Genomic DNA, 22,528 nt, shown 5'->3' with positions numbered 1-22,528 from the left:
GAACCTAGTGGCAGGGCAGGAATAAAGAGGTAGACATAGAGAATGGACTTGAGGACATGGGTGGAGGGGGAAGCTGGGGCGAAGTGAGTGTAGCAGCGACATACATACACTGCCGAATGTAAAATAGTTGGCTGGTGGGAAGCAGCCTCATAGCACAGGGAGAGCAGCTTGGTGCTTTGTGATGACCTAGAGGGGTGGGATAGGGAGGGTGGGAGGGAGGCTCAAGAGGGAGGGGATATGGGGACATGTGTATGCATATGGCTGATTCGCTTTGTTGTGCAACAGAAACTAACAGTACTGTGAAGCAATTATATGCCAATAGAGACCTTTTTTAAAAAAAGTGGATAAATAAAGACTTTCTCAGATTAAAAAAAAAAAAAGACAGGCCCATTCTTTAACTTCCACCACTTCCCTAGCATAAAATGTATAGGTGCCCTAAAGAGGTCTCAGCCCACACTCACTTTTCTGTTACTTCCTCTCTTCATTTCACTGCTTTTAGGTGTGGAAGTTGGCTTTTTCTATCACTTGAAACCAATGTCTCAAGGATGAGTGTTTATATATTTTTATTTTGGTTTTTTAATGTTTTAATACTAACACACCACTGAATAAATGTTTCTGGGGCAAATAAAAAGTCCAACAAATATTATATTGATAAAATCAGTTTATTGATTTTGCTTAAACCACGAACAAAACAGGAAACACATTAATATCTAAACCTGTAGTTTCTCAAAGTAAAAAAATATAAAATTGTTATATTCGTTGTACTGAGGATTCAGTAATACTACTAGATTTACTGAGAAACCATTCTACCCTCTGCAAAGATGTGTATAACAATATGACTCAATTATCCAGGTCAGTGGGTTACAGCCCCAGGCTCATGGGAATCCACAGAGAAATATCAGAGCATGACATTTCTGGTCAGCAGTTTTGACTGCCAACCCCTATACTTTTTACTAACCTGGACTTGGGTTGACTTGTTGCATTGCTCTCCAGTGGGGATGCTTAGGAATATACTCAGAAGTTGGCAGTGGGTAGGATTGGCAGATAGTTGTGGAGAGAACAAAAACCCCTAAACCAAGAGACAGGCGGTTATCTGAAAACTGACTATGATGTATGCAACAAAGGTGACTCCAATGTTAAACTTTCTGCTCTAAGAAAAACCACTTAAGATATATTTCACACCTGTTAGAATGGTTATTATCAAAGAGGCAAGAGATAACAAGTGTAGGTAAGGATGTGGAGAAAAGGAAACACTTGTACACTGTTGGGAATGTAAATTAGTGCAGCCACTATGGAAACTGCTATGGAGGTTTTCCTCAAAAAATTCAAAATAGAACTACCATGTGATCCAGCAACTCAACTTCTGGGTATTTATTTGAAGGAAAAGAAATTACTAACTCGAAAAGATATCTGCACTCCCATGTTCATTGCAGCATTATTTACAAAAATGAGACAGGGGAAACAACCTAACTATCCATCAGTAGATGAATGGATTAAGAAAATGTGGAATGGAATATTACTAAGCCACAAAAAGGAAAGATATCCTGACATTTGTGACAATATGGATGGTCCTTGAGGGCATTATACTTAGTGAAATAAGTCAGACAGAAAAAGACGAATACTGTGTGTAGTCTTAAAAAAAATTATATGTGGAATCTTAAAAAAAAAAAAAAAACCAAACCGAACTCATAGATACAGAAAACAGATTGGTGGTTGTCAGAGGTGGAGGATTGGGGGTGGGCAAAATGGACGAAGGTTGTCAAAGGGTACAAACTTCCAGTTATAAGATAATAAGTCCCAGGGTGTACAGCTTGATGACTATAGTTAACAACACTATATTTTATTATTATTATTATTTACATTAAGCTGAATTTTAATTGTTTTCTCTTTGCTCATAGTAGTTTTTTTTTTTAATTGAAGCATAGTTGACTTATAGTATTGTGTTAGTTTCAGGTAACAAAACTGTATTTTATATTTGATTGCTAAGAAAGTAGATCTTAAAAGTTCTCATTACATGCACACAAATTTATAACTATGTATGGTGATGGCTGTTAAGTAAACTTATTGTGGTGATCATTTTGCAATATTTACATATGTCAAATCATTATGTTGCACACCTAAAACTAATACAATGTTATATGTATATCTCAATTAAAAAATCACTTACATAAAACAACAATAAAAACAAAATAAGTCAACAAAAGAAATGTTCCCCAGTCCCAACCTTTAAGGGAGGGTTATTTGCAGATAGAGTTTTTGTTTTATCCCAGGCTCCTTCTCAATCTTTTTTCTTTGTTGTTGTTAAACTCAGTAATCTTTTCTATTGTATTAAAAAATAATTCAAGAAAAAAAATAATTCACTTAATAAAACTGGAAAAAAAGAAAAACAAAAAAATAAGCTAAATTTTAATTTCAAAAAATTTTCACTTAAAAAGTTAAGTTTTAGAACAAAGTTTTGGTAGATGTACTTTGTATGTCTTGTACAACTTGTCCACTGCATATTGTGAACTGCTATTACTACATTTTGTGGTAATGTCTTCCTATCTTACCACATAAGATACTGAGTTTTCTTAGTCCTAAAGATGAAAGTATAGTGTCTTTTGTACGTGAACTAGTAACGTCATTTAACCTTAATTATCTCCTTAAAGGACCTATCACCAACTACAGTCACATTGGGGGTTAGGGCTTCAATACATGAATTTGGGTGGGACACAATTCAGTCCATAACAATCACAGACAGTTGTCAGAGTGAGGTGAGCAGTAGAAAGACGTGATCAGACTTGCCTTTTGAAAGGATCACCTTGGTTGCTGAGAAGCTGGGAGTCCAGTTAGAAGGCTGCCACATAAAATGTGGAGAGACGGTGACAGTGGTGAACCACGTGTTGGATCCACTGTACAGGTGAATTTGAGAATAATCTGGATGTGACATTTGTCCTTCCATTGAGCTCTTCTGTCAACCTCTCAATTCCTTTGTGCATCAACCTCTCTGATATAAGACTCTGCTGTGTCTTAGTCTGTTGTGAAATGTGTAGGGAATTTCATTTTGATCAAAATTAATAATAATAGTTAAAATGTCAAATCTTACTAATGAAACTTTAAACTTCAGAATAAAATACTTTGCTTTACTCTTAGTAGGATGACACTTGCACTCACTGGCAATTTTTTAAAATAAATTTTATTTATTTTTATTTGTTTATTTTTGGCTTCTTTGGGTCTTTGTTGCTGTGTGTGGGCTTTTCTCTAGTTGTGGTGAGCGGGGGCTACTCTTCGTTGCGGTGCATGGGCTTCTCATTGCAGTGGCTTTTCTTGTTGCAGAGCACGGGCTCTAGGCACGTGGGCTTCAGTAGTTGTGGCTCATGGGCTCTAGAGTGCAGGCTCAGTAGTTGTGGTGCACGGGCTTAGTTGCTCTGTGGCATGTGGGATCTTCCTGGACCAGGGCTTGAACCCTTGTCCCCTGCACTGGCAGGTGGATTCTTAACCACTGTGCCACCAGGGAAGCCCTCACTTGCACTTTAATAAGTTATCTTGGGTAGAAGAAACAAACAGGTTAAAGAAAAGCAAAACTGGGGACGTCTATAGGAGCAAGTTTTGGCTGAAAAATCTGCGTTCCTCCAGTCTTCACATGGCTGGCTTTTTCGTATCATTCATGTCTCAGCTCAAAAGTCTTCTTGCCTAGGAGGCCTTCCCTGACTACTCAATCTAAGGTATTTACTGTTGTCACTTTCCATCCCATCACGCTGCTTTATTTTCTATATGGTACTTTCACTCTCTGATATTTTCTTGTTTGTTATTCACTGTCTGCCTGCCCCTCATAAGATCTGCACTCCGAAAAACAAGCTCTTTGTCTTGTTCACCACTGTATCCCTGCATCTAGAGCATTGCCTGATGCATAGTAAGCACTCAATAAATATTTGTCAAATGAGTGAAAGGATAAAAGAAAAACATGAAGACCCAGTTATGCAGCTCACCAAGACTTACAGACTATGTAAGGGGAAAGAAATCCCTTCTGTGTAGTGCAATGTTGGTGGTTGACAGAGGACCACACAGCAGACAAAGGGCTGGGCAGATTTCAGGGCTAGGTTTGTATTTTTGATGGTTTATGTGCAGATCTGGGAGTCAAGAGATTGGGGGTTCACATCTGCTCTATCTCCAAGTTGCTGAGTGACTACGGTACAAATCATGAACTTCCGCCAGCATTAGTTTCTCCATCTGGGTGGCGTTACTGGCTAGTTTAAACATTTAGAAACCTTCATTGGCAAATATGACTCTATTTGTGCTGTTTCTTTCAGGAGATTGAGTGCTTTGTGGAAGCGAGCCCTGTTTTTCCCTTTGGTTTCTGAGTTGCCCCACCTCGGCAGGCAAGGTGATTAATTGCTCCGGATTCCTCTTCTGCTGTTCCCTTTCCCAGCCTCTCCCAAATATGTCCTCATCCAGTGAGGCTGCGTGGCTTTGATGGGAAAAACAAGGCCTTGGTCACCTTAAAACTGCCTTGGGTTGTCATTCCCAGACTTCATTCCTCTTTACTGGCCTCCCCTGGCTAGATGGATCCACCAGCTCTCCACCACCCAGGCTTAGTACCAGAGGGAGGCTGGTAGCTTTGATTCATCTCCCACGTGACTGAGTGCAGAAATTGTCTTGTGCCCAGATTCAAGAGGCTGTTCACGCATCCATCACCCATTTATTCTTCCCTGCCAACCAGACCTGCTCTGCAGCAGGAGGCCTTGACCCTGTGAACAGCCATTGAGTGAATTCCATCTTCACTTCAGGGCATTCTTACCTCCTAAGAATCAAGCTTTCCTCTAGATATGGCTCTGCCTTCTGTCCTCTGGCCCTACCTAGCTCAGAAGCAGGAGAGCCATTGGACACGGCAGTAAAGGGAATAAGCTTTGGACTCAGCCAGACCTGGGTTAAAATCCCAGCTACACAACTAGCTCTGTGAGCTTGGGCAAGTTACTCAACCTCTCTGAGCCTCAATTTTCTCATCTGTCAAATGAAGATGAGGAGGGGTGATAAGAATTAAAAGACGTAATATGGGCCAAGAATTCAGTGTAGAGCCTGGCATGCGAGTCTAGAAGTTGCTGTTCTCAATGACTGGAGCCCTCTTTACCAAGTCTAGGGAACCCACCTGAAAATGTTATGCTCCCTCTTTTTCTTAGTTCTCAAGGTTGTTATTGAAGGTTTACATTTTGGGTTTAAAAAAGTTGATCTCCACCTTTTTGAGACCTCATTTGTACAGTTAGATAATCAAATGATTTTCACTCTCGACATTATCTATTCATCAGCTGATGGCTCGTGTTGCTGGGGCTCAGAAATGTTTTACTTCATCCTTTAAGTAAAAACCCTGAAAGAAGGAAGTGTTCTATCTAATGCCATGTCTACACAGACAAAATCCAGCAGAAGTTCATGTGATTTCTGGAGACTAGGATTGTAGAGACAGCCAAACTGGATGATTCCACTTGGATTATAACATATTAATATTTTATAGGCTACTTAACTTAACTTTTCTTAAAATGTTTGATATGAGCAATATTTTAAAAAATGATTTAATTCTGAAACTGACCTGATCTAATCTCTTCCATGCAGTGAATGGTGTATTGGCTTCCCACACAGCCCAGATTGATGAAATATTTGCTTAGTCCCATGGATGGAATTTGTTTCCTCTAAAAAAGGAGATATCTCAATAGGGGCATTTGTTATACGTTTTCCAACTTATCAAGTGGTCCAGCAGGTTTTCCTGAGTGGTATGTAATGTTACTTTCTGGTTTAAAGTTCTAACTTATCCTGTAGGTTAGAGCAGTGAAGGGGGGCATAATCTTTTGGTGTTAAGAAGTCAGCCTCAGCACTAGAAGAAAGAAAGGAAGAAAGAAAGAAAGGAAGAAAGAAAGAAAGAAAACAATGGAAGCATTGTAAGAAATATTTATAAGTCAAATGTTACAGAGAAAAACCCTAAACCAAAACCTATTTCAAAAAATGTTGGAGGAAATGGTATATCTTTTTATGTGCCTAAGAAAACAGTTAAAAAGAACTTCACAGCACTGGGTCTATTAAGTACATTTATTCCAGTGATTTCCCAGATATTTCCAAGTTCCATTTAAAACAGAAATCTCCTATCAAGCAGTCCTTTGAAATTATTTACTCTTTTGTGGTTGTAAAGTATGGAAACCTAATACTTTTAATGGAAACCCTAACAAACGGCACATGCTACAAAGTGTCTACTGATGTGCTTTATAGGCTGGAATTCTTACGTCACACAAACTTGCCAGTCTATGTTTCTGATCCCAATAAGTGCCCCAGCGATGTGGAAGAGGATGGCTGGAAAGGCAGGGCGATGCAAGAATGGCATGGGTCATTCATACTCATCAGGAAGGTATGGCAGCCGGAGTCCTTCTGATAGGGAGCACACCCTGCCAGCAGGCAGAAACAGACTTATTTGGATTAAGGACTTTGTTTCGTTTGAGGCATGGTGATTTGGTGGGCACCATAACTTGAAAAAGCGTTTTCTTATACTCAATATAAAGGCATGTTTTGTAAAAACCTGGTTGTGAATCCCCGGGATAAAATAGTATGTAATATTTTTAGCACATATTTAATTGGCAACAGAAAAATCAAAACCACTTGACTTATAACGTTAAAATGGTACTCTGGTTAAAATTAACTCCCAATCAAGAAAATTTAATGTGCTTCACCAAATGCATATTTTCATACAAAATAAATGTATTTTAAAGTTATATAGTCTTAATTTTATGCTGAAATAGTACTAGCAGTTCACAGATGGATTTCCCCACCCCCGCCGGCAAATTATTTTTCATTGAAATGTTTTCAAAGCATCCTCACTTGGCGGGTATGCTTCGATTTAACAATTCAGGCATTCTACATTAAACAGTAATTGATTTATTGACATTTGATGGATTCACACTCACGTTCCTCGGTTGAAAAATCTTGTTAAAATGTTGTTAATAATCTGTGGGTATATATTTCAAATAACTGCCATTAAATTTAGAATAACTGTCATTAAATAGAGAGAATTAAATTTAATAGAGTAGTTACTATATATTTAAATACCAATGGATGATTAGAAGCAGATTTATTGAGGGTTTAATCATGGCTGGACAGATTCATGACTTTCCAGCAAATAAATACATTCATTTTATTTCTTTTGTTTTATTTTTCTATTTTAAAGTAAATGGCTAGTATGCATTTAAATTGGTAGTGTATCGAAAGCAAAAGCTTCAGTTAATTAGCATTCAAAATATACAGAATACATTTTACTGCTTGAGACAATTCAAGACTGTACCTTACTTCTTTTTTTTTTTTTTTAAGTGGAACGAAAGGGGCTTTTAAAAAAATTTTTATTTTATTTTTGGCTGCGTTGAGTCTTGTTGCAGCGCGCAGGCTTTCTCTAGTTGCAGCGAGCGGGGGCTGCCCTTCATTGCAGTGCGCGGGCCTCTCATTGTGGTGGCTTCTCTTGTTGTGGCTCATGGGCTCTAGGCACGCGGTCTTCAGTAGTTGTGGCTCGCGGGCTCTAGAGCGCAGGCTCAGTAGTTGTGGCGCACGGGCTTAGTTGCTCCGCAGCATGTGGGATCTTCCCGGACCAGGGCTTGAACCCGTGTCCCCTGCATTGGCAGGCGGATTCTTAACCACAGCACCACCAGGGAGGCCCGAGAGTGTACAGTAATTCTTCATGAACCTGGAAAAGTATGCCTTTTGTAGAAAGACTCAGAGAAGCCCAGAGAAGAATGGCTATGAGGAAAAGAGAGTTAGGAAATTCACCTGATTTTGTTCATTTTTGCCACTTGGTAAAACAGTTGTCTAACCACTTTTAAAATGTCTTTGATACTGTGGGTTAAATATCAAAGACTGATGCTTTTAACAAGTGTTCAGAAAATGTCAGTTTGATACACTCAGACTATCATGTTTTAGTTTTGTTTTTATTTTGAAATAACAAGAGATATCTTCCAAACTATCTGGAGAGGTTGGTTTCTATTCACAGGCCTTCAGCCCACCCTATCCCAAGTTTGAAGCATTTTGTTAGATCTCTTTGATCTGTTTGACTTCTGCTTCACGGAAAAATGCTCATAAACCTTCAGAGAAAGGCTTTCTTTACTTTTAGCTTTATTCAAGAGTTATAAACAGTGCACAGATCTATAGCAAAATGATTTTAAGAGCACTTAGGACCCCCATGCTAACTTATTTGCTCCCTAGCAGAAAAAAAAAAAAAGAGCTTGTTTGGTAAAAAGAAGTTAAAAAAGTTCAACTTTGCTTAGTGAAAAAGAACTCCACTTTTAAGTGGCTGAAAGTATTGCATTTCATTTTTTTAAAAAAAATATTAAGATCTCTAAAGCAACAATCTTTTTAAAGATGTTATGCACAAGGATTGGCATGACGTTTGAAATGGCTTCAAGAGTCCTGTTACTCTTGACATGGTGGCAAACACTTCACAGATGTGCTCTCTCACTGCAGCCGCGTCGAGAGAGAAGACAAAAGCTGCGTCTTCCAACGAGTCCCCGCGTGCGGTAGTGCTCCGGTGAGATAGGCTAGAAGCCGTCAGGGTGAACGAACCCTATTCCCTGTAATCCATCCTTACTCCAGCCTTACTGTAGCTTCTCCATGAATTATGGGATCCACCAGCTGAGCTCTACACTCTTAGATGTGGGATAACAGCTGTAGCTTCAGAAAAAACGAGCAAACGAACAAAGTTCGAAATCTTTGCCATGTGGCATTTTGCATTTCTCAAAGTATCTTCAGTATAGAAAGTGAGAGACAATTAAAGATTGTTTCTGCTACTGCTTTTTAAAAATGGAGTCTCCTAAAGCTCTACAGGAGTTGCAAAATGATGTTTCCTGGGCAGAACCAGTACCGTTGAGGAATTTTATTCGGAAAATCACTTAATTTCATGTAAAAATTCAGATTTCAGCTTCTCTTGAAAAATCAGATCTGACTACGTTGGCATTTTCTCCAGCAGCATCAAGTGGAAATAGTAGTGGCTGAGCATTTTATAGAGACAGTTTCAATTTTTATAATTTTTCCCACTCTTTAACCATGTCACTGGGCTGCTCATCTCACTGGTGGACCTCAGTTGGCATGTGGGTCTGTGACTCCTGTAGCATGAGATTACGCTGAAATACCAACAATGTTACTGGTGTATAGGCTCTGTCCAAAAGGCACCAAAACACCTGAACAATTGATGGTATTATCGGTTCAACCAACTGGCTTGGCATTCTTATTTCACAAAACTAGCTGTTCGGCTGAATTGACTGATCAGTTCTGGATCTTGCAGGGGGGCAAGGTGGGTGAAGTAAGCACGCAAGAGTTAATCTGTGAACCTGGACCAGAAAGGGTATATGAGATACCCTGAGTTAAACTGGGCTTTCAGCCTCAGGCTCTCTCCTCTCACCTGGCAATTGGCCTCCCCGACCCCATCATTTTTCAGCTAGAAAGTCTAAAGGGTTGAATTTTCTCTGGGAATCCCCTTTGACCTCTGGTTTGTTCCCCTATGGCTTGAAGCCTGGTCAAACTCCCAAAGCTTTTGGCCTTCCTTGCTTCCTTTCGGCTGTGTCTGCCTTGTCTCAGATTTTCATCTTCGTATGTCTAGCTCTGGCCTGGTAATCTTACTCCAACTCCTGATTTCTCCCCCAGCCTGGCAGTTTGGGGTTGTGTAGTTTTGACCTTGAACAGTAGCCAGACCCAGTTAATCCAACCATAGGAGTGCAGCACACAAAACTCAAGGCCTTTGAATTACAGTTGAACTGATCTGAACTGGTCAATTTAGCATGAGGGTAGGAAAGTTATTTAACTTTTGTGTCTCATGATTACATTTTCCTTCCTTCTTCATGGAGCTGAGTGGACAGCTGTAATGGTGCTTATAAAGTCATTGATAGAAAAATGCTCATGAATTCCAGGTAGTATAGTAATATTTTTTATTAAATTTATGTTGTTATATTTAAATATAATTATATAGGTATAACCACAAAAACAATCTTCACATACAAAATCAAATAATTATGAAACCCAGAATGGGGAATCAAAACTGAAGCAAATGTAGAAAGAGATGACCATTAAGGTGAAATAATTGAACAACTTCTGGAACTGGGATCCATATTTTTTTAGATAACACTTTTGTCTGTATCCCTCTCCATAATTTTTTTTCATTAAAAAATTAGTGTAGTTTAGATACAACAAAATTTACCATTTTTAGTGTAATGTCCTATAAGTCATATACCTACAACCACATTAAAATCATAGAACAGTTTCATCACACCAGAAAATTTTCTGTGCTTCCTTGTAGTCAAATTATCCCTTTAACCTCAGTTTCTGGAAATCAGTGACAACCAGTATAAAATATTTGGGTCCCCTAACCATTTGCAGATATCATCCGGCCCTCTTCAGGCTGCTCTGTGGGAACTGGGGTTAGAGTTACTAGCACAAGAAAATACTGATATTTTGATGAGTGCTATTGTTGTAAGTAATAAAGTCCTTTTCTCTGACCCAGGAATCTTGTGCCCTCTGCCAGCATCCATAAACTGGGGCAGGCTAACCTGTTAATTTGCAAGTAGGGTAAAATTTCAGACCATTTATATGGGTTTAGACCAGTTTATCTCCTCCTTTCCAATCCATACGCATCTTTTTTCCTTTTTTGCCTTATTGCATTGGCTAGAATTTCTAATATGATGTTGAAAAGGAGTGGTAGAAGAGGACATCCTTGCCTTGTTTCCAGTCTTATGGGGAGAACATTCAGTTTCTTACCATTGGTTATGATATAAGCTGTAAGTTTTTGATAGATGCCCTGTGTCAGATTGTAGATGTTTCTTGTTATTCCTAGTTTTCGGTTTTTGTTGAGGATTTTTTTCATCTTTGTTCAAGAAGGATATTTGTCTGCACTTTTCTTACAACATCTTTGGTTTTGATATCAGAAAAATGCCTGCCTCATTAAACAAGTTGGGAATTTTTCCCATCTCTTCTATATTCTGGAAGAGTTTGTACAAAGCTGTTCTTATTTCTTTCTTAAGCATTTGGTAGAATTTGCCATGAAGTCATCTGGACCTGGAAGTTTCTTTTATGGAAGGTTTTTAATTAGAAATTCAATTTCTTTAAAAAATATGGGACTAGTCAGTTTAACTATATCTTCTTGAAGGAGCTTAAAGTCTCTGTCTGATAGTTCCAACATCTTTCTATTATTTGAATGTGATTCTGTTGATTGCTTTGTCTCTTAAAATAGTGTAGTATTTTTATTTGCTGCTTTGTGTGTCTTGCAATTTTTGGTTGAAAGCTGGACATCTTATATAGAGCAGTATAGACTAAGGTAAACTGTATTTATGCCTGAAAATGGGCATGCTTCCTATTTTTGCTAGTGTGTGAGATTATCATCCTAGATGGTAGGGCTGGGTTTGGGGTTATTTTCTTGCTATGGTTGCCCTCATTGTACCACAAGCTTCAACTTCTAGCATTACCTTGTGTTTAGGGTGGGGAGTGGTTTGCTAGAAGGTTTTTCTCAATGTCTACTTCACTTTCAGATTTAGATCTTCCCCTTATGCCTATGCTTCAGAAAGTTCTCTCCCCATACTTTCAAAGACTGCTATTACTTGTTTTTTGAGTTTGCTAGCTTGGTGTTGGGGAGTAGAATGGAGTTGTTTTCTATTGTTCTGCTTCAGTCCCAGTTTAAATAGATACTGCATCCCTGGGTCTTACAGGTGGAGCCCTCACAGTGATCCTTCTGCTCACCCAGCAGTTAGGTATCTCTAATGTTCTGAGCTTTGGAAGTATTCCTGATCTTTCTCAGAGGGTATTTTTGTTCCTCTCCCCAGCTGCAATATATCTTCATCTGTACTCTGATGGTGGCAGGGTTTAATGTCTTTTACCCAGTGGGATAAGGCTTTTATTCTGTAGGAAATATAGGAGAGAAGGAATGGGCAGATCTTCATGCCTTCACCTCAGTGCCTGCTCTTCCTTTCCCCAGGTCTGCACCACAAGGGATGCTTCTCCAGACTCCCATCCTGTCTCCAGTTTTCTTATTCACACTCAGTAAAGTCTGTGGAGAAGAGCCTGTAAATGGGTGTGAATTCCTCTACATCTGTGACTCTCAGTAGTTCTAAACTCTATACCCTATACTCTTACACTTGCCCTTTAAGGGTTTGTTAAATATTTTAGCCAAATTTTTCTTACTAGCTTGTATAGCATTTGGTATTTGCTGCAGCTCAGCAAGTGCTCTCCTTGGAGGCATCTGTCCTTCTTAAGTTAATTTTCTGACCTGTGACCACATCTCTGTGATAGATTCAAGAAAAGTTGTAATTTTGTAAGTTATCTACCTTTTTTTTCTGGTTGTGAGTGTGGGGTGATGTTCTTTCCTATTTTCTACATCCCATAGTGAAGCCAGAAACCTATTTATTGACATAAGAAAATTCATTTCTAGGTGTTCAAACCATCTATAGGTTAATCTTATTTTATAGACCAAATATCAGTTAGTTCATCTAGAACCTCAAGTAACAGAAAATCCAACTTCAAATATTGAAACCAAAAGTTATTTATCATCTCATTTGAAGAGAAAAATAGAGGTAAAAGGTTAAATCACATCAACGATTTTATTAGGGTTCTAGGTTCTTTCTCTTTTCTACTCTGTTATTCTCAGGATATTGTTGTGTCCTTTTATGGTAACTTCCTCCAATGTTCTAAGATGGTTACTGAAGTTACCAAAGAAGAGAAGAAAAGCACATAAAAATATAAATAAAATTAATGGCCTTTTTGTATTATTACTTGCTCAGAGAAAGAAAAATATCCCAAGAAGCTTCCCATTAAGACTTCCTACATGTCTTATTTAGCAGGATTGGATCACATGCCCAGTTGCTAAATAGGAATGGAACTACCATGTTTGATGTAACATCAAGATTCACCTCTGGTCTGGGAGGGTAACAAATTCCTCTGAAGCAGATAGCCACCTGGTAGCTGAGCAAAATCAGGATTCTATTACTAGCAAATAAAAATGTAAGGAATAGCTGTTAAGTGATTGACTAATTGTGCCTGGTAGAGTGATAAGGTGTAAAGAGGACAAGCTTTGCAGTCAGACATATCTATCCTGAACTTTGGAAAGTACAAAGGGGATAATATTTTGTAAATATTGATATTTATCTCCCTCCCGTGTTAAATCATATTCCTGGGCATTCATTATTTTGTTACTGAAGCCCAGGAAGGGGGCATGGAGAACGCCACCTGAGGAAGATAGAGGAGATGATTTTGGATTTGGTAGATGCTCAGAATATGTAGCTATTGTTAACCCACAAATATATTCTTATAATATATTTAGCTAATGGCTTTTTCTAATGACAGGCCCTTTATTACAACTGCACTTTCCATTTTTGAGGGAAGATAGGGAAGTGTTTTCTTGCTGAAATGTAGAGTGACAGGCCTTTAGCTGAGCACCTCTTATGTGATAGCAAAAGACAGGGTTGTATGGCAGAAATGGCAATTTAAGCCTCTCCCATTAGAGAGGAGGGTCCTATATTCCTCTCTGATTGAGGTGAGCCACAGCTGTAGAGGATGGAGGGCCAAAGAGGTGCAAGGGAAGTTAAGAGAGCTCTTCAGGGACTGGTGTTTGTCTTTCCATCCACAGCTGTGGGACTCTGCAATGAATAAGAAAAGTAATAGCACAGAACAAGAAATAACCTCCTATTTATCTTTAGCCATAACATAAGAATAAGACACTGCTCAGGTTAAAGTGCAATGCATTTAATATAGGACCAAAAAACAAATGAGTCTTTCTGTTTGCACATCAATTATACTTTAGTTATTCTAAAATTTATGCTTAGTCTTAGTAGTCTTTCAATGTATTTATTTCCCCAAGGCCCTCAATCATATTAATTCCTTCTTAATCCTGGAATAATTTTTCTAAATTGAAAGTGCTATAGCCATTTTGAAAAATAAGATGGACCCCCATCCACAATTTGGTTCCAGTATAGAGACACACCAAGAGGGTATGAAAAGGTTTATTATTCACCTAACTGAGGATTTTCTGGGGAAGGCAGGGCAGAAACCCCAAGTGGGTCTGAAAATGGCTTGAGAGAGCAAGGAAAGGAGATGAACTTGGGGTTTTAATGGTGTTTAAGGGTGGGTCCGGGCTGAGGGTTCCTGTGCATGAGTGGAGATTTGTGTGGTTTTAACTCCCACCAGTGCCAAAAGAGGGAACACCCAGATTTTATCAGTTTGCCCAGATGTGGGGAAAAGGGAAAGAGAGAGGTGAGGCTTACAAGCTGTCAGCAGTTAAGGCAAAAAATGGAGTCAGAATCCTCATTAAAATAAGATATCCGTGTGAAGTCCTATTGAAGATGATATTCCAGCTATTTGGACCTCTTGAGAGCTGGGTGGGAAAGTTGCAGGAAGCACGATGAAGAGAGGATGGAGAAGAAAAGAACAAATAACCTTGCAAAATCTTTTGCTAGTATTAGTTACTTATTCTAGTTCTCAATGAACTTCAGACAGATTACATTTGCCTATGGCTCCTTCGTGACCAAGCTCCTGCCTGCCTCCTCCCTGTCATTCACTAAGCATCAGCCCCACTGGCCTTTTATTTTTTTTAATGCTTTACAGTTGTGAACTATTTCTTACACACACAAAAAGTCATGTGCTTTTAAGAAACTTTTTTTTTTTTTGCGGTACGCGGGCCTCTCACTGTTGTGGCCTCTCCCGTTGCGGAGCACAGGCTCCGGACGCGCAGGCTCAGCGGCCATAGCTCACGGGCCCAGCCGCTCCGTGGCATGTGGGATCTTCCCGGACCGGGGCACGAACCCGCGTCCTCTGAATCGGCAGGCGGACTGTCAACCACTGCGCCACCAGGGAAGCCCATTAAGAAACTATTTTTAAAAATATGTTCACATACCCATAACTTAGATTTAAAATATACAGTTGGGGATTCCCTGGCGGTCCAGTGGTTAGGACTTGGTGCTTTCACTGCTGGGGCCTGGGGTTCAATCCCTGGTCGGAAACTAAGATCCCGTGAGCCCAGCGTCACGGCCAAAAAATATATATATTTAATAAATATATTTTTTATATATATATATATACATATATATATACACACACACACACACACACACACACACACACACAGAGTCAATTTTCATTGTTCCCGGTAGTTAGGCTCTATAAAGTTCCAGGGAACACTGAGTTAGTGAATATCAGACCATTAGTACTAGGAGAAATATAGGGTTAAATTTCTGCCGATCAACGCATAACCTGTCCTATATGTTTCTGTTTAAAGACATCTTATTTAATGTATATTGTTGATTCACTAACACTGAACTCACAGCAACAGCATTATAACTCATGCCTGATCAGAGCTTATATAACATGTGTTGTCAGACTTCTTAATTTTTGCCAAATTACTTAGCATAATGTGCTATTCCACTTTCGTTTAATGTTCATTTTCGTAATTACCAGGGAAGTTGAAAATCTTTCTGTGTGATTATTTGCCATTTGGTTTCCTTTTGTTGTGAACTGCTTGTTCAGATCATTTACCCAGCTTTCTTTCTTTCTTTTTTTTTCTTAATTAATTAATTTTTGGCTGTGTTGGGTCTTTGTTGCTGCACATGGGCTTTCTCTAGTTGCGGCGAGCGGGGGCTACTCTTCGTTGCGGTTCGCAGGGTTCTCGTTGTGGTGGCTTCTCTTGTTTCGGAGTGCGGGCTCTAGACGCACAGGCTTCAGTAGCTGTGGCACGCGGTCTCAGTAGTTGTGGCTCGCGGGCTCTAGAGCGCAGGCTCAGTAGTTGTGGCGCATGGGCTTAATTGCTCTGTGGCACGTGGGATCTTCCCGGACCAGGGATCGAACCCGTGCCCCCTGTGTTGGTAGGTGGATTCATAACCACTGTGCCACCAGGGAAGTCCTCCAGGTTTCTATTTGATGGTCTTTTCCTGATTAATTTATAGATTTTTAAACATGTACATTCTGTGTAATAATATTTTCTTGATTGTATCGTCAACATCTTCCTCCAATAGTGTGTCTTTGCATTTTTAGATGAGCTTTGCCATATGGAAAATTTCAGTTGCTTTCATGAGGTAAATTTTGTGTTTTATTTAAGAAATTCCCTAGCATTACAAGGTTATAGAGACATTCCTATATATATTGATACTCTCCACATTGTCTTCTCATAATTTTAAAGTTTTGAATTTCATAGTTAGACTTTGAATAAACCTGGAATTCATTTTTATATGTGGAATTCATTTTTTAAACGTAAGGGTAGTCAATTTTCTCAGCCTCATTTATTAGATAGCCCATTCTTTCCCCGCTATTTATTATGCCACTTTCAGGGGCCCCCTGACACCAGAAGTACATATACCAGAAGTACATATTGGGAAATATGTGAATGTCTGTTTTGGGGTTTTCTATCCTGTTGCATTAGTCCATCTATTTGTCCTAATATCACACTGTTCTAAGGACCAAAGCTTTATAATAAATCTTGAGGGCAAGATGTCCCCCTCCTTATTTTTATTTTTCAAAATTTTCTTGATTACTCTTGGTCCTTTATTCTTCCATATGTATTTTAGGATTAGCTTGTCAAATTTAGTCAAAAACCCTGTTAAGAGTGGGATTAGAAGGGCGATACATTTATGGATTAATTTGGGAAAAAATTAACATTCTTACAGCATGGAGTCTTTCCATCTGTTAACATTCCAGGGACTTCCCTGGTGGTGCAGTGGTTAAGAACCCACCTCCCAACGCAGGCGACACGGTTTCGAGCCCTGGTCTGGGAAGATCCCACATGCCACAGAGCACGAAGCCTGCGCTCTAGAGCCTGCGGGCCACAACTACTGAGCCTGTGTGCCACAACTACTGAAGCCTGTGTGCTTAGAGCCCATGCTTCTCAACAAGAGAAGCCACCAAAATGAGAAGCCCGCGCACCACAACAAAGAGTAGCCCCCGCTCACTGCAACTAGAGAGAGCCCGTGCGTGACAACAAAGACCCAAAGCAGCCAAAAATAGATAAATAAATTTATAAAAACAAACAAAAATTCTATACATTTCCATTTATTGGTTTTATGTCCTTAAATACATTTGAATATTTTCCACTAAGAATTGCACATCTTTGGTTAAATTCATCATCTGCCTTATATCTTTTTGCTGCCACTGTGAATGGGATCTTTAGTTACATTTTCTAAATAGTTGTTTATTAGGTATAATGAAGCTACTATTTTTATATATTGTTTCTCTTTCCAGCAACTTTGATGAACTCTCATTAATTTTATTAAACCAGTTATGGATTATCTTCAATTTTATATGTCAATAACCATATCATTGGCTACTATTGACCACCCTGTTTCACTTTTCCAGTTCTTTCTCTCTCTCTCTTTTTTTCCTGTTATGGATTTCTGTCCTGAATAGAAGCAGTAATAGTGAGCATCCTTCCTCTGTCCCTGACTTTAAAGGTAATGCTCCTGTGATGTTGTACACCTGAAACTAATATAATGTTATATGTCAAGTGTATCTCAATTTTTAAAAAGTCATGCCTCTAATGTTTCACATTTAGAATGATGTTTGCTTTAGATTGTTGGCAGGTAGCTATATCAGGTTAAGAACATTTCTTTTTACTCCAAATTTATAATGTTTCTTTCTTGCTTGCTTTTTCCTTCCCTCCCTTCCCTCTCTTTTTTCTTTTTCTCTTCCTTCCCTCTCTCTTCCTCTTCCTTACTTTCCTTTGTAAAAAATTAATGAACAAATGTTAAGTTTTACTAAATGTTTGTGCAATTATGTTCATAGCTATGCTTAGCATATAATTTTTCTCAAGCTGTACTGTCTATGTGGAGTTTTAATATCAAAAGTTTGCTAGTTTCATAAAAGGAACTGGGGATCATCTCCCTTTTTTTAGTTGTTAGAACTGTTGTTATATGGTCTTTGAAGGTTTGGTGATATCTGATCCAGTACCTTTAATGTATACTAGATTAAACATATATCTACTAAATTGAAGATTAATAATAATTAAATTAATGCATACTTAATACAACAATTATGTTAATATAGCATATTAATATAAAATAATGATTTAGTGTAATTATTAAGACAATGTATTAATAATGATATATTAAAATATAACTTATTAATTGACTATATTTCTTATATTAAATGAATGTAAATTAAAGTTTGGTATTTAGTATTTTCCCTTTACCTCACAGTTGAGGTAGCAGCTGTATTACAGCTACTCTGGTAATTGCTCTAATTTCCATTTGGGCACCTTTTGAGCTTATCTTCCTTCTCTGGGAACTTAAAAACTTCCACGTGATCTCAGTGTGTTGAGAAAACAGGCCTAGCCTTCTGACCAGTTCTCAGAGGGACTGTCTCCTTGGTGTCTCCTGTCTCTCCATTGCTCACTGGGGTGACCTGGAAATCACCTTACGGTGGGGTGAGGATCTTATTTCGAACATTGAGAGTAACACAATTCTACGTGAAAACAAGCTTGTACACCTTTCCAACTGAATCTTCCCAGTGGTCTCTGAATAAACCTCACCCATAGCAAAAATTCAATGGAAGTTAGTTCTGGTTTTAATAAAGCACTGTCAAACAATATCATGAACCATTAATCCATGCCAAAATAAGAAAGTAGAGAAGGTGTCAAGTGCTTGGTCATCTACCATTTGAAGGCTCCTTGTTGATTTTTTTAGGGCACCATAAGGCATCTAATAGAAGGGGCCTGCACGGACACGGTCAGGCCTTCCCTTGCTTTTGTGAGATCTAGACCTAAATGTGTCATCTCTGATCTCTTTAGGTGCCCTTCCTTCCAACTAGGGACCTGAGAACTCCTTCTACCATCTAGGTATGAAGCCACCATGGACAGCACAGCTCAAAATCCCTATGCTGGATCTTCTTTGCGTCAAATGGTAAGTAATGGCCTTAATCGGGTCATTGAAAAGGAGGGTCTCTTGATCCTTCATTCTCATTTCCGAGCTTTATTTTCTCCTCACTTCCACCTTTATTCCCTGAAATCAGTATTGCCTAGAAATTCTTCCTGCCACAATTATGCTTTCCCAGAAACTCTGGAGCTGGCAGGCAAGAGCCATCCCAGCCCACACCCGGGCCCCTGCACGCCGCCATCCTTACTCACAGCTCCTGTGGGGTTTTCCAAGACTGAGAAGATTCAAAACACACTCTTTGAGGCAAAATGGCCCCAGGAGGAGATTCACGCTAACATAACAAAGTCTGACAAGGAGTACAGCTCATTCTGGCCCCTCACCCATATCAGGATGCATGTTTGAGAAGAATTGCCAAATACTAAATTAAAAAAGCACACAACTTCATTCTTGTGGTTTTTGTACCATTATTTCAGACAGGCTTGGACAAATTCTACTAATTCTATTGCTAAGTGATGGCTCCAGAAGCATTTCCAGCAACTCGAGGGAGAAAGGAGGTAGGGAGGGAGTGGGAGAGGGGGAGTGGGTTAAATAAGCCTGGTGGGCTCCAGTGGGGCCACCCAAACTACTGAGGGAAGCTGCTGCCACTCACCTTACAAACGTTTTGAAACTTTGCTCCTACTGAGGTAGAGGTTGGCGGGGGTGAGGGTACACGGTGAAGAAGAAGGAAGGAGTATCCCCTTCGGCAAGGGGAGGTCAGCTCATTCTGCCATCCTGCGTGGAACAGCTGTTGTGTACAGAGGTAAGCAATGCCCACACGCTAGCTGAACTAGGGGACAGGACCCTGGCTTTAGTGGTTGTCCAGGTACCAGGACTGATCCAAACAGGCCTAAGATTGTAAGTTTTGGTATTCAAAGCAAAGTCTGGGGCTGGAAACAGGGATTGCAATAAACTATTAAGCCCAAAGCTGATCACAAAGAATAAAACCCAGGAGTTGGAAGCACAGTGAGCAACTGGGCCCAGAACAGGTATAGAATGCAAGGCCTGGAAAAATCCCAGGAGGGAGACCCCATGGTGCGGAGAGAGCAGCCCAGCCCTGATCAGAGAAGGGAATCACAAGGTCTCATCCTCAAAGAAGGAACCACACCAGAAGACGAGATAGTCACGTAAACAGATAAACCTACACTTCATCCCAGCTGCAATCGTGCATATAACGTCCCAAATGCTAAGGTAAAAGAGAGAAGAACCTGACTGGGTCCATTTTGGGGGCAGTGTTGTGGAAGGTTTTGCAGAGGAGGTCACAATTAAGAGGGTTTAACGTGATGCTGGCAGATAAATGTGGGAAAGGCAAGAGAATGGCTGTGTGAAGATACCCAGGTATGAAACAACGTGGTGTGTGGGGAGCCATAAGGAGTGAGGTCATTCTGGAGGGGAGGAAGAGAGGGCAAGTGTGAGAGTCAAGACTGGAAAGGAGGACCTGTGGGCTGGCATAATGATGGAGGGCCTCAAATTCCATGCTAAGGAGTTGCCTCTGCTGGGTTATAACCAGGCTGTGTGACTTCATCACTTTTGAGTTTTTGAAGGATAAATTTCTGGAGTCTGAAGCATAGAATATTCATTTTGGCTACAGGAGTGAAAGGACTTGGCCATTTAGAAAGCTACTGCAGTGGTTCATGTCAAGGCTAAGAAGGCTAGAACAAAAGTAGTGGCAGTGGGATTGGGGCAGGGCATGGGGAACAGATCCAATATATAATTAAGACTTGATCATGAGTTCAGATATAAGAGGTGAGGTAGAGATAAGGGTCAAAGATGACCAGCTCAAGTGCCATTCATCCATCTGCTGTCATCTCCCATGCCTCTAACTTTCCTTTGCACTTGACCTTTACATATAGTCCATGTGGACCACAAAGCCCTCCTTACCTGCAACCTCCACTAACCTTTCCAAATTCACTTCCTACCCTTGCTCATTGTGCTTTGGCCACACTGGTCACATCAGATACTCCAAGCATGCTCCTGTCTCAGGACCTTTGCACTTACCTGTTCCATCTGCCTGTAATGCTCTTCACCCAAATATCCTCATGGCTGGCACTCTGATTTCTTTCAGGTGTCTGACCAAATATCAACTGATCAGAGAGGACCCCTGTAACTATACTCTATTTGAAATAGAAACAGCTTCCGCCCATATCACTTAAAAAATACCCTTAATTGTGCTTGATTTTTCCACAGAATACTTAGCCATTCCCTTTTTCCTGAAAAGTTCTGATTATTCTGTGGTAATGATCATCACCAAACATTAGTGGCTAAACACAACAAAAATGTCTGATTCGTGCAACATGTCCACTTCAGACCAGCAGGGGGCTCCACTTGTGGTAATCCCTCAGGGTCTCAGAGTGATGAGGCTTCATGTAACATGTTGCTTCCACAACGACCACAGCAGTGGTAAGGGAATGTAGTAGTCTGTGCCCAGGCTCCTGAAGCTTCTGCCGGCAAGTGACACAAGTAATTTCTGCTCCTGTGTCACCGGCACTAACAAGTCATACGACTATACCTAAATCCAAAAGAGGAAGGGAAGCGTGCTGTCACCATGTGCACAGCAGGCAGACAACCAGCAATATTTGGGGAACAGTACTCACTATTTGGTACTATAATAGCAGACACATTAAAGAGTTATTTCTTTCTCATCAATCTCTTCTCCAGAATACGAGCATGATAGCCACGTCTTTACTTTGTTCCCTGTGGTTTCCCCAATGTTGAGAGCATGCTTGGCATATAGTAAGCACTTAAAAAATGTTTGTTCAATGATTAACACCCATCCAAGGTCTCCCTCTTGGCTGAAACTCCCTGAGGGCACATTCAAGGTTCCTCTATCTTTGTATCTCCTTTGATTTCTGGACAATGTCTTGGACCTATTAAACATTTATTAAACATTTTCTTAGGAAAAAACAACCTATGGCTTAAGTCCCTGCCACCCTGTTTTATCAGAACTCAAAAATAAAGTATTTTTTAGCCGAGAGAATACTGGAAACAGATTGGGAGAATGAAGGGAGAGAGAGAAAATAGGAGCAAGGCAAAAACCTTTTGACTAAGTATGATGCGCTAGGCCCTGTGTTAGGTAATTCCGGAACTCTCAAAGATTGGGGGTAGGGGGTATCAACTGAGTCCAGATTTCTTAAAATAAATTATATTTGCTACCTGCTTTTTATTTGAATCCACCTTCTCCCCCCTCTCCCCGCAAAGCACATAGTTTAACACAATTCTCTCTGATTTGGGTTAGAAAATTTTACAACTTAGAAAGCCACATGGCTCTCTGAGTACAGATCCAGTCAGCAGACACTGACTTATTAAAAAATTGCTGTCCTCTTTATCGTTGGTTTTGAGTTTACCAATTAGTCAGACTTCTTTATAGTGGGAAACTCTGCAGTTGTGGCCTTCCAGGGACAAGCCTTAGTGGGAAAGTGAACTAAACTAGCCACCGTGAGGCACCCGAGGTTGTGGCTGAGAGAAAAATGCAGTTTGTAACACAGGCGATTGACTCAAGTTTCCACTTGTTGGCTCCTGGATATTGGGTGTCAACCCCTCAGAAACGTGGAGCGAGTAGACGGACGAACATTCAGTCTCATTCAGAAGCTGAGGTTCATAGAACACATCTGTCCTAGCTTTCTAATTTATGAATAAAAACATGGTAAACATACACACAGGGAAACATG

This window comes from Pseudorca crassidens, chromosome 11 (assembly GCF_039906515.1).
Source record: "Pseudorca crassidens isolate mPseCra1 chromosome 11, mPseCra1.hap1, whole genome shotgun sequence".
NCBI lineage: Eukaryota > Metazoa > Chordata > Mammalia > Artiodactyla > Delphinidae > Pseudorca > Pseudorca crassidens.
The sequence above is the reverse complement of the archived record's forward strand: the minus strand, read 5'-3'. Positions refer to the sequence as shown.